We start from the raw sequence: 15,824 nt of genomic DNA on the forward strand, positions 1-15,824 counted from the left end.
CATCCTTTATTCAGTGCTTAATTTGTAGTGAAAGAGGTGATGGGGCTCAAACAATTTTTTTACTTTCAGAGGTGCTGGGGCTATGAACTCCCAAGCCCCAGCACAATTAAGCACTGTCTTTACCTGACCGAGTTAGCTGGGAATACCATCACTAGCCAGCTCAGAAAGATACATATAACATTTATGAAGTTAACACAATAGGGTCTGAATAGTCCATGTTTCCACAGCATTGCACCTGTCACATGTAGTCTGCATAAAAACTAATTATTTCAGTTTGCATATGGGTCTGCCTCAGCAGTAAATCATGCACAAGGTAGATGTTCATCAGAGCTAAAAGTAATATGCTGTACAAATGCTTAGTCATTAATGCACCCATTGCACAATATACTCCCTTTCAGAAAATGAAGGATTTCTGCTTATCTATCTACACTCATTCATTTGCCAATTTTCTCTCACACACAGAAATGGGCTAGGTCCTGTAGAAGTAACTTACTCTCGAAAATCCAGGCCTATAGGCTAGATTGCCTTTTCTCTCCCAGACTCTTAATCCAACATTTGTTTGTATACACTGAACTAGTTAAATATCCAAATAATAAGAATAACCAATACAGGTAGGAAGTTATTGCCTGTTAATGCAAGTCTGCCTGCATAAAATACTGAAGGGGAATCCTTTGGTTAGTTTCATGTATACATTCCAAATAAGTTAAACGTTCAAATTTTTTTCTTCTTGCATCTGTGTAGTATCAGCCATTGCAATATCTGCAGAGACAATTTTAGAGCACTTGGAATATGGGTAGTGCATGCATTCCTACAGTACAGTTATTTGAGTTTTCCACCCTCACTCAAAATAAATTGCTGTATAAGGGCACAGCACCGGCAGCTACAGAGCTGCTCAGAGAGTGCAGAAGGAAAACCTCTGTTGTGTGTTCACACTGACAGCTGCCTGCGCAATAGCGTGTTCACACTTGCGGCGCTATTCGGAGTGGTGCACTCTGGGCAGCTATCCCACAGAGCACTTCTTTCTCTTTTGCTGCTAAGACTTGTGGGAAGGTGGAAGGGGTCGCAGGGCATCCTGGGTCCTGTCCCAATGCCCTGAGATGCATTGCTTCGCATCCCAGCGCTTCCGTCCGCATTTGGCGCCATCTTTCAAGGGTTTGTGTGCTGCGTGCCCGGCCTCTTTCGGGCTGCAGGAATGGATCCCGAGCTGTTGACCAGTCTGCTCTCGCACTGACCAACACATCACAAGTGGCAGTGGAGTTATTCCTTAAACTACAAAGGCAAGAGGAGTGCGACATTGATCTCGCCACGCGTAGTAGCTATGACATGAGATTGCTCGTGGCATTCACGGAGGTGCTGACCACAGTGGAACGCCGCTTTTGGGCTCAGGAAACAAGCACTGAGTGGTGGGATCACATCGTGATGCACGTCTGGGATGACGAGCTGTGACTGCAGAACTTTCGCATGAGGAAAGCCACATTCATGGGACTGTGTGATGAGCTCGCCCCAGCCCTGCGGCGCAAGGACACGAGAAGGAGAACTGCCCGGTCGCTGGAGAAGCGCATGGCGATTGCACTGTGGAAGCTGGTTACTCCAGACTGCTACTGAATGATCGCTAACCAGTTCGGAGTGGGAAAGGCAACCGTTGGAGTCGTGTTGATGGAAGCGTGCAGGGCCATTAATCACATCCTGCTCCGAAAGGCCATGACGCTGGGCAACATGCATGACATTGTGGATGGCTTTGCAGAAATGGGCTCCCCTAACTGCGGAGGGGCGATAGATGGCACGCACATTCCAATTCTGGCACCAGACCACCTAGCCACCAAGTACATTAATCGGAAGGGGTATTTCTCGATAGTTCTTCAGGCGCTTGTGGATCACCGTGGGAGTTTCACCGACATTAATGCAGGCTGGTCTGGAAAGGTGCATGACACACGCATCTTTCGGAACACTGGCCTGTTCAAGAAGCTGCAAGCAGGGACTTTCTTCCTGGACCAGAAGATCACCGTAGGGGAAGCCGAAATGCCCATTGTGATCCTGGGAGACCCCACCTAACCCTTAATGCCATGGCTTATGAAGCCATAAACAGGGCAACTTGACAGCAGCAAGGAGGGGTTCAACAACAGGCCGAGCAAGTGCAGAATGACTGTGGAGTGTACATTTGGCCATTTAAAAGCCCCCTGGAGATGCCTGTATAGGAAGCTGGACATGGCCAATGACACTATTCCTATGCTTATAGCCGCGTGCTGTATGCGCCATAATATTTGTGAAGGGAAGGGAGAAAGCTTCACTCATAGCTGGACCGCAGAGGCTCAGTGCCTGGAGGCTGAGTATGAACAGCCAGAGACCAGGGCGGGGCCATCAGGATCAGGGTTGCTTTCAGGCAGCAATTAGAAGCTGAAAGCCACTAATATTTGTTGCTATGCTCGGGATTGCGGTGTTTGTAATACTAGGAGGTGATTGGTGCACACGATGCAAGAAGGGCCTTAACATAATTGTATGTTGCTTTGCAGGGCTCTTTTTGCTTTCACTTAATAGAATAAAGATTGCTTTCAAACATACACAATTCTTTTATTGAAAGACAACAACCAGAGGAGAGAGTCAAATGAAAAAAATTCATCAGCAGGGAGGGGGAGGGGGAAGGCAAGGTCTCAAGAGGAGGAGGGGTCCTGGGACTCCTACAGATTTGTGTATATCCCGGGATCATACCCAACCTTCTCCTTTGGAGTACGATGCAGCTGGTGCTGTACTTCAGCAGGACCAAACTGCAGAGGGACGGGTGTTGAGTGCAGGGGGCGTCCACACGGCTGGACTGTGAGGAGGGAGGAGTGGAATGCTGCAGGTAGAGAGTGGAGGCAGGAGGTTGGTAACAGTGCGTTGGCGGTGTCTGGGGGGTGCACGGGAAAGAGTTTTGCGACAGAGGCTGCAGGGGAGGGCGGGCGCGGAGCTGCTCGGTTTGAAGAGATAGTATCGCCTGGAGGTGTCCGGTTGGCGCGCCATAACATTTAAGAGCCGCTCCGTGGCTTCTTTCTGGTGTGCCACGTTCTCCTTTCGGTCCCTCTTCTCGCTGTCCCGCCATTCCTTCATTTCCTGTTTCTCAGCGGCGGGGTGCATCATAACCTCACGGAAAAAGACCTCCTTAGCTCTTCTTGGCCGCCTCCTAATTCTGTGCAGCTGTTCTGCCGCTGATAACAAAGAGGGAGGCTGGGCTCCCAAGGTCATCTCTGTGAAGTTTAAATGCAGCATTTTACAGAAGCAGTATTGTGTGCAACACAGACAACACAGCCAGTACTCACACACCTGTCACTAACTGGCTGACCCCAGGCAAGCACACAAGTCACAAGAGCGCCAAAATGGTGAATAGCCGCACGGGCAGGGTAGATCACTGTTCCCGGACCCTGCTGTACACTGGGCACGTGGCTCTTGAGCACTTCATAGAATCCTAGAATATCAGGGTTGGAAGGGACCTCAGGAGGTCATCTAGTCCAACCCCCTGCTCAAAAGCAGGACCAATCCCCAATTAAATCATCCCAGCCAGGGCTTTCTGGCTTGGGGAGAGCCAGCATTGTAAGGGTGGCCTGATCATCATTCCTGTCCCCACACTTTCCACAGGAGGTGATCATGATGGAAGATATCTCGCTGCCAAGGGTGAGCTGGGAATCAAAGGAGGGTCTTCTCCAAGCCTGTGGCTTCCACCCTGGCCCCCATGCAGCTTGTCTGTGTGCAGCAATAGTCCCCCCACCCCTGTGATGACAAAGTGGCCCGGGAAAGTTACCGTTAATGGGGCAAGAAACAAAGCAACTCTGCCGAGGAACCTGCGGGAGCGGATTGCCCAGCGTCTCCGCGAGCGTTTCCTGGAGATCTTGGAGGGAGATTACCATGAAGTGAGGGAGTCAATCAACAGCCTGTTCCACCACTCAGACTGGGCATGTGGAGGGAGACAAGCCTGCTTCCGGCAACCCTCCTGCCCCCAGCAATTCCCCAAATCAGATCCACTTACCAGGGGCCTCCCAGAGGCCAGTCGCAGCGCTGTCTTCGACCAGGGTGCCTACACTGGCACTGCGGTGCCGTAGCCCTGACGCAGAAAGCTCGATGCCTCTCGGGGTGGTTTTTTTAGAGTGCTACAACTTCACAGTTTCTAAGTGGCTTGGCAGCTCGGGAGTTACCGCGCTCAAAGCTGCTTAACGGCGCAGAAACTTGCCAGTGTAGACGGGGCCTAAATGTGAGCACAAGGGTGAGTCTAAAGGTCCATGTGAACAATCCCAATAGTATCACGTTGCTTACCTAACCCAATCATTCATCAAAATAATATTTTAGAAGTGTGTACTGGAACTAGTGAAAAAGCAGGCCTCTATCCCAGTCATCAAGGTGTGGTAGAAGGGCATGAGTTAAAGCAACAAAAGATCATTAATATGACACTCAGAAGGAGACAGTATCGGTCTAATCAGTGCTTAAACCAGGGAACTGGGAGTTAAATGATTGGCGTTCTAGTTCTCAGCTCTTTCACATTGGGTACGTTGACACCGCAGCTGGGAGCTTTCTGGCCCAGCTAGACAGACACATGCTAGTGGGACTCGAGCTAACACGCTAAAAATAGCTGTGTGGATACTGAGTCTCCGCCCAAGCCGCAACAGTCATACAAATATTTTTAGCATGCTAGGCTGAGCCTCGCAAGGCCAAGTCTGTCTACCTTGGCTGGGCGGCTGAGTGTAGACATACCCTTTGTGACCTCTGGCAAGTCCCTTCACCTCCTTGTGCCTCCGTTTTACCACCTGTTAAATCAAGATCGCAATACTTACTCTCCTTTAGTAAAGTGCTTAGAGATACTCAGATGAAGGGCATGGCGTGAGTGTCAAGTATTCGTCTTGACCAGGTGTGGCTGAGCCAGAGGAAGCTGGGATAGATTGGCATGTGTCTGGAATGTTGATGTGTTCCGTGGAACATGGTTATTCTGATTTGGAAATGACAAGAAGAGACAAAGTTTATAATCACAATAAGACTCTGTGTGAGCTAACTGACCCCAGTTAATCATCCACGGAAACATTACAAAAGGAGGTTTTGTAGCATGTGTGGGAGAAAGAACATCTGATACGGACCTGGTTTTTGCTAACTACAGCGGGAACCAGTGAATGCAGAATAAGTGAATGAGTAGAAGAAACCTGACAGTGCTGACTGAAGGATCATCTTTACTTTCTTTGCTTGTTGTGGTTGTAGTTCTAAGCTTCATCTTTAATAGCCGGGGATTCTGTCTGGTCTAATCTGGTCCAAAATGTAGGCGTTGTACAAACAATCGTTACTGTTTGTAAAAGCTTCTGCCCTGTGGTGGTGTTTCGACAAGTTCATTTTTTAAATAAATATCAATAGAAACATTAAAGACACAAACATATCTGCAAGCCCAATGTTGCAGCACTCTTAGAGGTCTCAGAGATGAACTGAGCTCTGACTGAAGAAGAAACCTTGAAAATGGCTAATTTCATTGTCCAGGCTGAGTCAAACACAAAAAACCCTTAGATTGTTACAATTATTTCGGTTTCTAATAGTCTAAGGCATCTGGTATGTGTAAGAGACATGATGAGAAAAGAGCTTTAACTTTAAGTGCATGGAGTAGTTCCACTGAATTCAGTGGGAGTACTAACATACTTCAAGTTAAGTGTGTCCATAAGTGTTTGCTGAATCAGAGTTCCTGGTTCTCTGTGTTTCCAAAACTTGCAATTTAGTCTCCAGTCTCGTGGTCTTTGGTTTACTTCTAAACCCCAGCTCCGGGAGACGGAGTAATTGAAAATCTCAGCTTTCATTTTTAAAAAAAGTAGTAAGTTTCTAGCCCTTGGGCTTGCAGAAAAAGTTTGAAAATGTGACACTTAAAAACAACCCCAATTTCTTTTAATCTTATGGTTTTTAAGCTAATCTTGTGATGTTTTGGGACCCGCCTTGTGGTTTTTAAACAACTGGGGATGGTAATACTCTATGCTTTCCTCAAATTGCATGGGAAAGTCCCATGCATCTGTAGGTCCCGCATCTGCTGGAGACAGCAGCCGCATTGTATAGAATGCCTCCTCCTCACCAGAGCAAATCCCAAAGCCTTCTTGCCGATCAAGGGCCACCTGGTTTGTTCTCTGGCTAGGTCGTGAAGACAGTCTGGTAGATGTTCAGTCTATGTCTGTTTCTGGCTTTTGGCGACCAAGCGATGGCCGGATTTTTCGCAGCATTCCTTGGTAAAAGTACCTTAGAATCTTCGTCCTAATAATACAGCCATACCAAAAAAGGCATTGAAACCAAACCGGAGGCAATTGCTGGGTTGGGATACAAATAGACTTGTTTCTAATCTTGTCCTGCCACTTAATACAGAGCAGCTGACAAAGACGACAAGAATTGAAAATGACAATCCCGTGCTCTTTGGCCTTCCTCAGCTCCGGTGCATCATTGCCGTATAATAGAGTTGGCATAACTGTGGTTCTGTAGATCTGCAGCTGTGTGATAACCTTGGTAACAGCTCCACAGAGGCCACCGAAGGGCCCAGACCATGTCAGGGCTACTGCTATACAAGGATCCACAGCTTTTGAGCATTGTCCAGCGCCCTCTCTGGTGCTACCCAAGGTTTTGTCAGTTGCCCCCTGCTCCATATCCCACACACACAGGTTAATATTGAGCTGGGTGTAACCTAGAGCTAAACGCCTGAGCAGGACCCAAAAGTCCTCTCTGGCCAGAAAGTAGAGAGGACATGGTAGCAAGTCTGGGGAAAACTTTGTTAAACAAAACATATTGGCCAAAAGTGTTCCCTTGTCCATGCTAGAAAAATTTAGCAAGATTTTCCCACCACTGCTAACACCACTTTGGTTTCAGCATTGGCAACATTGTGAGCTCTAATAGATGGGCTAGCGGCATTTTAACCCGCATTTCCATTGGGGCTGCTCCGAGTCGGGTTAGAGGACTTAGTGCTTATAAAGCCAGCGGAGTACGGACACTAGGGCTTCCAGGGTTGTTACCACCATTGGTAGCAATGTTGGGAAATGTTTGCAAGGCTACAAACAAGGGCTGCTTTGCAAGCAGTGAGGGAACCCCCCAGAGCTGAACCAACTGGCCCATAAACTCCCAGGAAAACACTCATCTTTGTTTTCCAAGCCTCTGGGAAGGAAGACCCTAACCATTCTGGTTGCTCAGCACCATTTCACCTGTTGCTGTGGTTCCTGTGACGGTTGTGGCTTTCTCTCGCCAGCAAAGGGCAGCTGCCTCATACTAAATGAACTTGCTGGGGGTCTCCGAAGGAGAGGATTTTTTTTCTTCTGCCGAGCCTCTTTGCTTTAAACGATGCTTGCAACTGCCAGTAGCAAAACCGAGCAGGTCTCTGTTTCTTGATGGCACATTACCCAGGCTCCTCTCCCAAATGCAATTCATTACAAACCATGGGACTCAACATACACCCACATTTAGCTCCGGCCCACAACAATGTGCTGCACTCTTGTTTGTCTGTTAATTTATTTCTGCTAAACCTTGCGGTTTTCGAAAGGCACCTAATGGATTCAGGAGCAAAGTCAATGGGGCTTTTGCTCCTCAACCCATTAGCAGATTTTGAAAATATTCCTCCATCATAATGACAGATCAGCAAATGTTGCTTAGGACATGAATGCCAAATCTTGAAACCTGAGATTATTAAAAACCAACACGTGTGCAAAACAAATTCCTCTATCATCATCATCCAAAGCTTCTTCCTCCTCTCCTTGTCAGTCGGGTCTCCTATTTGGGATTTTGGCTCCCATCTGAAAGCCAGGGGTCACTGATTTAGGCTTTGGCAGGTTGCGAGCTCTGTGAACAGGAATGACCCTGCTCTTGGCTCCATGTCCCAGGTGCTGATCCTTAGGTTAAAGCCTGGTTGGAAAAGCTTATCTCAAAATCCAATAGTGGGTGAAGTCCTGCCTGGAAAAATGGCTCAAACCGGATAAATGGACTGCAAGGATCATCATCCCAGAGCAGGGGGTTCATGGGCGACAGGTAAACTGACAAGAAAACGCCATCGAGAAATGCCAGGACTAAGTAAAAGGCAACTTCCATTTGTCAGTTAGACTTATGAAAGATACATCCTTGTCTCCAAGGTCATGTGTATGTACAGGGGCAAATGTATATACAGATCCCAAGCATGCTGGGGGGAAGGAAGATAAAGACTCAAAGCCAGGCTGTGGGAAGTGTCTCATCTTTCCACCTCCTGTGTTTCTTTTTTCAGTGTAAAAGCTCTTTGGAACTGAAGTTTTCCTGGTGAATGACAGGAGATTCCTAGGTTTGAGAGAGAGAGAGAGCACACATGTATTTGTATACACATGTCCTCATGCAGCTGTGCATATAAATATATGGCTCTTCTGCAACTCAATAAATCTTATTTTAAATCCCAAAGGAGCATAGGAAAGCACAAGGACCAGAGCAGGGGCTGCCAAAGACCTTATATGCCTCTCTGACTGGGAGACCTTCTGAATATGAAATGTACCATGGCGCATGGGTTTAATCTATGAAAAGCTAGATTCCCCACACAGCCTGCTGTCACTACAGTGGATAGGAGAGTGGAGGGACACAGCCAGGAGTTATGATGGGATGTTTACTGCATTGTTAAGGGGACAAGGGAAAGAATAAAAAAGTCAGCATAAAATGGACAAACTGGATAAAGAAGTGAGAATTGGAAAGTCTGAGCCAATTATAGTGATTTCTGCTCTGAGATGGCAGGGGGAATTGATCCTACAGTTCTTAGGACTCCCTTTATAAGGTGCAATTCCCTACTGGTTAGTAGCCATATTTGTAACAGCTGCAACCTTTGAGGAACGCGAACCCTGAAACTGGGATTTTTCCCAGGTTACTCATTGCTCATGAAAAGGCATCAAAGGTTTGCTGGTGACAATAATTGCAGGCCTTGGGATTTAAATTATACACAACAAAATTAATGACCAACTGTGACAGCCAGGAGCTTGGTGTTTCCGAATCCAGCAGAAGCTGCAGGTCTCTGATGAAGTTTCAGAGTTGGTATCTGAGAACTCAGTATTGGAAATAGAATGATGGGCACAGACTGCCTCATTCTAAACATGGCACAAAGAGAGGAAAGAAAATGGCCCTGTGGCTTTCTTTGCCTTTATGATGCATAAAGAGGACCTGAAAGGTTATTCACACACACGCACTTGTTTTTTTAACCTTAGAAATACTCAGAACGTCGAGCAAGTTTTGCTGGAGGTCTTTTTTGGAGGCTCCAGAGACTGTGTGAAATTTTCAGAAACTCTCAGCATTGGCCTAACTCTGCTCCCATTTCTGACAATGGAAGTTTTACCGTTAACTTCAACGGGAGCAGAGCTGGGCCAATGAGAATGACTTCGAAAATCCCACACCAAGTACTCTCTCCGGCCTGGTCTACACCCAGATTTCACATCAGCGTAAACATTACAAGTGGGATGTGATTTTTTTAACTGATACATTTATACCAGTGTGGATGCAGTTTTATTGGTATAAAGCTGCTCATAATGTATAGCTTACTATGCTCGCATCAGCACCTCTATACAGGCATACCAGTCTACACTCCAGGGATTGTACCACTGTAACTGTAATTAGTGAAGGTGGCACAACTTGTGTGTCAACAAGCCCTGACCTTTTAAGGGGCCGGGTGTTTGATTCTCTTACAAATGAGTTTTTCTTCCAACTGTTCGTTCAGCTGTTTGAGTTAAATAGGTGATACAAAAACAAGCTAAAAGAAAGAGCATTTAAACAGGCTGAATAAAAATCATGTCCTCTCTCAGTTAATCAGGTTTCACTTCCACGATGTCATTAACCTGCCAGTTTTCCAATTGCCCATAGAGTCTTCCAGGAAAAACAGAAAATAGGGTAGGACAGAGTCTGAATTCCTAATTTAAAAAAAAAAACAAAAAAAAACAGTTGAGCTCCTCTCTGACCCCCTTAAAACAAAACAAAAAACACTTTAGATCTTCTGTATATGCCACAGAGACGAAAAAAGGCACACATTAATTTTTCCCTCTTTGCAGGTCTCCTTTAAGAGTCTACAGTAAAAAGCAAATTCTGACAACAAGATCATTTTGCTTTCCTGATGACTTGTCTGAACACTGTCTTGCTTTGGAGTTAACATCACTAACATTAGTACATAGTTTCACTGTATTCTGATTTATGTGTATTGGACTGCAATGGCAGGACCGTCTTGTTTATCCATGTGAGTTCTGAGAGACTTGGTTTTTAAACCTGGGGTGTGTGCTTTCATTGGAACTGCTGGACCAACACGTCACTTTATGGTTCCTGAACTGGGTTCACCTTGCAGCAGTGCATGGTATAGAAATGGTATTTCCGCTTCATCTTCCATCAGGCTGAGGCAGCAAGGCCATAGATAAACTCGTGCCTCTAGGGAAACATGAGGTCTGTCTGGATTTCTGACTTGCAGCTCAATGTGAGAACCAGATTTGGCCTCTGAACTCTGCCGAGGGGGTGAGCTACATAAGCAAATCTTCAGCTGGTGCAAACGGCTGAATAGCTCGGTTGACTTCCTGCTTCTCTGTCCTAAAGACTCTCCACAGGGAACTGGTCCCTCAACAGTGTCCATCTACGGACTCTCAACAAACGCAGCTCTCAGCCATCGCCAGGGTATGTGAGAGAACCAAATGCTATTGCAGCCATAGAAGGATTTATGGATTATATCCAACACCTTGAATTGCCCTGTGCACTGCTAAATCCTCTTTTAATCCTTTGGGACTTTGTGTCATTGCCCATTGCTTTATCAGCAAATGCACATTTCCTGCTACATTTGGTATTGTTTTCCTTCCCACTCCATTGAGATTGTCTATTGTAATGTGAAAGGCATAGCCTCTGAGAATTGTTTAGATGTTGATGCGGTCAGATTTGAGACCTGGTGCAAGTGGGAACACTTGTATTAACAAGCTGCACCTAATTATTCAGGGCCTGAATTTACCTTATAATTTGTATTTTGTTTTCTTGTTAACCTCTGAGAGGTGGATTAATAAAATGTTACTTCTCATTTCCAGAACATCCCTCTCCTTTGATTCACCAGTTTTCTGAGTCTGGAAAGCCATCGGTGTGTTACACCCCCTTGTTTATCTATGATAGTTTTCATAAATCAATAAAATGTAACTGAAAATTAAGAGAAAAATTGTTCTCAAATAATTTGCATCTGAATGCAAAGGATGGACTGCTATACCGCTGAAAGAGTTTCAGATAAAACAGTGAGAAAGTGCTAACACAGGGGGAACTGTTTACACAACAGTCAGTCCAATAATACAAATGTACTCAAGGGACTTTGCTCTTGCAAAACCTTATGCATGCGCTTAACGTTAGCACCTCCACAAGTAAGAGTTTGCAGGACTTTAGAGAGAGATTATTTCAACTGTTTCAAATTTCAAAGATACAGGCCAATATTTTCAAAAGCGATGAGTTATTTTGGATGCCCCAACCGGAGACAACTTAAAAAGGAGCCTGATTTGCATAGAGCAGATGCTTGGGCCTTTCTGCAAATCAGGCCCCCTTAAAGTGTCAGGCTGGACACCCAAAAACGGAGGCACCCAAAATCACACGTCACTTTCTAAAATCATAGACATTAGACATATGGCTAAGCAAATCCTAATCTTCCTGGATATAGAGCCTTCAACTGATATAGAAAGGTGTACTTTGGATCCGATTAAATACATTTCCCAAGAGAAACTAGAAGCAGTTATTCAATAGCAAGCCAAGTTATATGGCTAAGACGTTGGGAGTAAGTGAAAGCATCTTTATGCAGAATCTGTAGTAGCAAAAACTGGCCTGGGTGGAAAGGTTTTCACTACCGTGCTAATTTAGTATCGACTGGGACTCATTTCTAGATCTGTGCTGTGGTGTGCTGGCTTTTAGGGGCTTAAGATTAAAATTGCATTACTCCTAGAGTTAGAATGGGATTGTCACTTGTTGAGGGAATCTACCAAATATTATTTTTGTGTGAAGTGGTTGTGTGTATACAGGATATTGCCTATTTTCAAACTATGGAATAGACTTTTTAAATCAATAAAATCTCATGCAAATGGAACATTTCAGCTACAGTGTGAATTTAGGACTTGTCTACACAGGGACACCCAGGAAAATTAATCCAAATTAACTAAAAGGTGTGAATATCAAGTGGATTAGTTAAACTGCATTAAACTCCTGTTGCAGTAATGCTTCCAGTACAAGAATGCCTCATTATTACATTAGATATTTGTCATGCTTCACCACTGATGTTTTGGTTTTCCATTGCAAAATACCCAAAGCCTGTAACTAATAAGCAAAAATGTGTTTAAATATTTCAGACTGTTTGACTCATTCATATTGCAACAATTATTGGCAAAGATGCGGTATGAAGAAATCCTTCATTCCTGCACAGTATTCCCAAAAGACCCAGCAGAAATGCACAATAGATCTGATCTGACGTGGGGGTTGCAAATCAAATGCAACATGAGATACCCCGTTTGGTCTTTTAGTAACACTGCTGGGTTTACTATGGAGTGCGTCTTTAAGGGGAGGTGGGAGCAGAAACTGTATCTTCTGGCGGCAACCAGATGCATCACAGATACCCATTAGAAAACAGTGTTCCTTTGATTACTAAACTACAACATGGCAGAGTGGACTGATCACACAACTGGAGGACAGGAATCCTCTCAACTTCTAATTGTGGCTCTTCATTTTGCTGTGTGTTCTTGGGCAAGTCACCTAGGCTGGGATTCAAAGGAGCCCAAGGAAATACGGTGCCTTTATTTTCCACATCTGCAAAGTGCAGCTGATATTACTAATCTACCTCACACTGGTTTTGTGAAAGCTAATTAACGTTTGCACAGACCTTCATATTTTCAAAGAACTTCACAAGCATTAAGGGCCAAATTCTACTCTTATGTATCCCTCTAATTCTCATATACTTCACTATTATAATTAGATACCACAGTGAAATAGGAACATCTGGAACATCACAGGTAAAAAGAAACCTTCAACCTTCAGAAATCTGAACTTGGGGGACGACTATTACAGAGCGGTTCTCACTGAATTCTCAAACCTATTTCAGTAGCCAGCAAACAAATGGAACAGGAGCAGCAGCTTCCTAAACAAGCCACAGAACAACCTCTGCTAACAAAGGCTCCCCCTTGCCTGAAAGGTTACGTCTCCTAATGTCCATCAATGACATGAGAACTCCCTCCAATATTGCAAACCTCAGTTATCAGAATTGATTTTAAGTCCAACCAAAACTACAACATATAGGTAAATAATGGCCGAATTAATGAATTCCGTGCATAAGTATTGGGAAATATTCATAACGTTAACTTTTTTAGTGCTGTTGTGTTTAATATCTCAGTGCAAGTGCATGATGTGTCCTGTCTCTCTCAGGGTATTTGTCTTAAGTAAAAATATAATGGTTGATTTTCATCTGGTGTAAGTTAGCAACATTCTGTTGACTTAAATGGAATAATACTGATTTTACACTGAGAATCTGGCCCAGAATTGTAAGAAAAACTTTTCTAAAGACACGAAGATACGGAGCAGAGGCTTATATTATACAGCACTGAAATCCTGCATTTACAGGAAAGTTACTTGAAATCCTGGGACAAGTTTGCCTACATTTAGTACCAATTTTGTTACAATTAAAAAAAACTCTTGCAAAGTAAATAGCATGTAACCAGGATGGTAGTAAAATATTGATGTGGTGTTAAATGCAATCTGATCATATCCAGACCTTCTAAATGCAGTTTATGTTCTCTGTTGTTTTAATCACATAAAAGGATTGGTGCATCTGTTTGTCTCTGTGGCATCTGGTATACTGGGGAAGTATTGAAATATTGCTGAAGCATAATTTTGCCGTCCATTGGCAGATTTTCTTAATTGCCATTCATTTGCATCACAGACAGGGTTGGTTCAGGTTTTATTTATGCTTGTGTGTGTGTTTCAGGCAATTGAAAAGGAATTGTAAATTTCACATCTGGCATTAAAATGCCTACGATGACTTTGTATTGGTGGCACATTAGAAACACACTGCAGAATGGAATTTCATATTGTTTGTTGATTGGCTATAAACTTGTTTAAAAGGCAAATCAGAGAATTTGATAAAGTATAGCCTGATCTTTGGATTTTGGGAAAGGTTTATAAGATTGATTGATGCTGATTTATGCCCCCATGTCTGGTCCCCCAGGCCACTCTTCTCATTCAGGTTTCTCCTTGGGGCTCATCTCCTCCATAGTGCCCACAACAGGAAAATCATCTCTGATATAAACCATCATAAAAATCAAAACATCCTGGAGTAAGTTACAAGGAGATGTTCAAAGGCATGAAGTGAAATCCAGTGAAGTCAGGTGTCCAAAGCCCATTTGTGCCTTTGAAAATCTCCCCCGGAATCACCACGTGCTCGCCCCCCAACCCAAATGACCATGATCTTGTTGCTTTACCCTTCCTTACCCAATCCCATCTGCACTTGTCATTTCCATGTCTAACATTAGATGGTCCCTGCCCCAAGGGGTTTACAGCCTCTCTGTGCTGTGTGTTGCCTAGCACACCTTTGGGCACCTGTACAATAATAAGATGGGGATAACAGCACAATGTATTTCAGATTTGTGTTTTTCCCCCAAAATTAAATCACCAGGGGATATAAAGTATGAACAACTGCAGCTGAAATGTTTAGACTATGCTGCCTTGGACTTAGAAAGTCCCAGTAAAAAGTCCCCTTTGCTTGCTCAGTTTAGAACCTGCATGAAACATTTACTGAAAACAAGTAACATGAATTTGGAAAGTAGGTCTGGCCCAGAGAGTGACTGTTTGTTCATGATGGTGCAAGGTGCCAAATTTCATAACCCTAAAAAGGGAACCCTTTGGCCTGTCTCCAGATGGGTACTGCATGAGTGGTGTTAGCACAAGCTTCCTCCTCACACTCCACCAACCCGGTTCTGGAAGGACCATCAGAGCAAAGCGGCTATTTCCATTTCCGTGTTGTTCCGAGCATCACAGCTCACGTTGCCAAGAAGGGTGCCAATGGTGTAGGTGGTTTTTGTGATGCAGACACCTGCTCCTGTCCAGCAGGAAGAACAGTGAAGTCACCAACTAATTTCATGGAGTCTGTTCAGATGCCTTCCAAAGATGACGTTGCCTTTGAAAACTGTCTGAGTATCATACCACATTTAGGTTAATCATAAATGGTATGGCACAGAGACTTTTATAATTTCCCAGCAATGCCGTGACTAGGAATACAGTAGAACCTCAGAGTTACGAACACCTTGGGAATGGAGGTTTGTAATTCTGAACAAAATGTTACAGTTGTTCTTTCAAAAGTTCACAGCTTTGAAACTTTACTATGCAGAAGAAAAATGCTGCCGTTAGCCATCTTCATTTAAATGAAACAAGCACAGAAACAGTTTCCTTACTTTGTCAAATCTTTTTTTAAAATTTCTCCTTATTTTTTAGTAATTAATGTTTAACACAGCACTATACTGTATTTACTTTTTGTTTGTTTGTTTCTGGTGCTGCCTGATTGCGTACTTCCAGTTCCAAATGAGGCTTGTGGTTGACCAGTCAGTTCGTAACTCTGGTGTTCTTAACTCTGACATTCTACTGTAGAAAGATTTCTAGCTAGGGCAGAGTTCATAATCCCAGAATTATCTGTACCTCTGTGCCTGACCTGCTTCCCCGCCAGCCACAAAAGGCTCTCTTCTAATCTGGAAATCTATTACAGTGACATAGGAAAGACCACAATCCCTGATTGCTAAATGTCATTGTGACCATTGTGCGCTTGGAGGGGTCACACTGAGATTGCTCTATCAGGGAAAACTGCAAAGAATGGGGCAGATGATCCCACAAACTGGTGG

The sequence above is a fragment of the Lepidochelys kempii genome, chromosome 5, assembly GCF_965140285.1.
Source record: "Lepidochelys kempii isolate rLepKem1 chromosome 5, rLepKem1.hap1, whole genome shotgun sequence".
In the NCBI taxonomy this organism is placed as follows: Eukaryota; Metazoa; Chordata; order Testudines; family Cheloniidae; genus Lepidochelys; species Lepidochelys kempii.